Raw genomic sequence first — 2,643 nt, forward strand, 5'->3', positions numbered from 1 at the left:
CAATTTTTAGTCTATACACTCGAAATTTGAAATACTGGGTACTGAGATTTGGGAAAATCGATGTGACGGGTGTCAGCCAGAAATTTGGCTGTTAAGGGGTCAAATTCTAACGATTTGACCTTTAAGAACTCTACCAAACTCTTCCGACAATTTTGGGTCTAGACACTTGAAATTTTAGATATAGGTTCCTTGAACATGGATCTAACTTAATAAAGTGATTTGAGCCCGAAACAATAAATTTTAAGGGGTCATAATAGGGGTCAAAGTTTTAAAAAATTAACCATTTTTTTGTTTTTTTGCTTTTTTTGCACAGCATACACCTCCAAACATCCGAGCAACGCCGGGCACCCCTGCTAGTATATATATATATATATATATATATATATATATATATATATATATATATATATATATAATCATAACCAGATTTACAACTCACGATGCAATGGTACAACTTCTATATTTTTGATATTGTACTTTATGACATTTTTCTTTTCCTTAAAATGGACTATCTAAAGTAATGTTGTGAAAGTATAGGTTTCTGTAATGACGAAGTTTAAAATTATTTTCTAATAGTATATCCAATTAAAGAGAAATATCTACATGATCACGATTTTTGTTCTTGTAATCGAAAATAGACAAGCAATGTTTATCAAAAATACCGTTGCCCATTATATTTAAGATCTAATTTTCTTTTTTCGGGGGAGGAGGACATTTTTTTAACCAGTTTATTATTTGTTAACACCATCCATCCAGGGCGGCTATAGCCGGAATTGAACTCACTCTACGAGTTTGTAGTGTAATTCAAATTTTGTCGGTAGCTGAATACTTGATGCTTCGCCAGGGCTATCAAAGGTATGTTTTATCGTGACGCTACCACGGCTTAAGAGAGTCCATCTGTTAGAGAATGGAGAGAGAGAAAGAGAGAGAGAGGGTGACTGTGAATTATAGTGTAGACACGTTGACCGGAAGGCAAGATCAGCTGATTGGATTGCGTGTGAGTCAGGTGATCAGGTTAGCTGAATCGAGGAGATTTGGTTGGGACTTAGAAGAGAGTGGACGACTTCGCCGTTGTCTCCTCCCCTTCGCTGGGGGGGCGAACGCTGACGTGGTAGAAATAAAACCTAGAAGAAAAAACAACACAGGCCAAATTCACTTTCCATTCTTCTGCGAACGATCTGGAAGGTGAATAAAAAAACTATAGAACCAATTTCTTGTCTTGGAGTGAAATAAATCTTCCTCCCAAAAAACAGGTATCAAGTATCCCTCCCAAACGAGAATTTCTAGATGGACCAAGAAGCAGAGGTATGTGAAAATACATGTCACACATACCACGACATTAACTCTGGTAAGATAATTAAACACTCAATCCTTTATAAATAGACAATACAACACATCTACCCTCGAGAGAAAGATAGACTGCGCCAGTTTCTCAGCCTGGTATTTTACCTCGCGGTAACTTGTTAACACACAACATGATTAAATTGTATTTTTAGTTTTATAATTTCAAATTTTAATTTTCTATTATGAATAATCTAATCAATTTCTTTTATATAATTGGGATGTTTTATTATTATTTGCGATGGGGTTGTTATACTTTTTTAAGCGATTACAATCCTTTGTAAATTAGTGATTAATCAAAGAGGCTGTTTTTGTTGTTGTTGTTGTTGTTGTTGTTGTTTTGTAAAATCTTTTATTGTCAACACTATTATCTTTTGTTTTTAGAATACCACTCCTTGAGAAAGGCTTGCAACGTCCCTTCTTGGGGAAAGAAGTTGCAAGGAAGAGAAAAAAGCGTTATCTACTAGGTTTCGAAGCTGATTTTAGACTCTACCAAGGAAGAACAGGGAGCGCCGAGCAGCTCCTCTCCAAATGTGGCAAAACTACTCCATTTTAAGACGTACTTGGTTCTTATACAGAAAGAGGATTGCATCGACAGTGAGATACTGGCTGGAGCGTTAGAATGATCCTTCCTTTTTTTTTTTCAGCGATCTTGGCAACACATTTGATGCACAAACTTCAGATCAGAAGTGATGGTCAGTCCAAAAAACTTGTCAAGACATGGATGCTTCCCAGGTCGAGAGCGATTTATTCCAACTGAAGCTAGATGGTGGCCATAGCGTTGGTGATGAAAAAAGAGAAGCTTGGTTTTTGATGCATGAAAATTAACCAGCTACTTTTTCTCATTGGATCTCGTGCATCACGACCAGAAGAGAAAGGATTAGAAAGATCTCGGTCATTGCTAGCCTTTGAAGTGATACCATAGATTGTCGTGCCGTCTGCATAAATGTCTACGAATGAGCTAAGAATGTGATTTTGGAGATCATTAATGTAGATCAGGCAGACAGCTGGACCCAGGATGGAACTCTAAGGGACGCCAGGGTTAATACTATGAGCTTCTGACCATTACTCTACTAATCTTATCAATGAGAAAGGATTTAATAACTAGGAGGACATTTCCAGCTATTCCGTAGCTGGCGATCTTGTGAAGTAGACCTTTATTCCATACCCTATCAAAAACCTTGAACATGCCAAGAGCTATTGCTCTAGAAACGAAGCCATCATTGAGAGATTCACTAACCATGTGTGATATTAATTAGCACAACAGCTGTAGATCTAGGAGAACGGAAACGATATTACGTG

The sequence above is a fragment of the Euprymna scolopes genome, chromosome 12 (assembly GCF_053919585.1).
Source record: "Euprymna scolopes isolate OS-2025 chromosome 12, ASM5391958v1, whole genome shotgun sequence".
NCBI lineage: Eukaryota > Metazoa > Mollusca > Cephalopoda > Sepiida > Sepiolidae > Euprymna > Euprymna scolopes.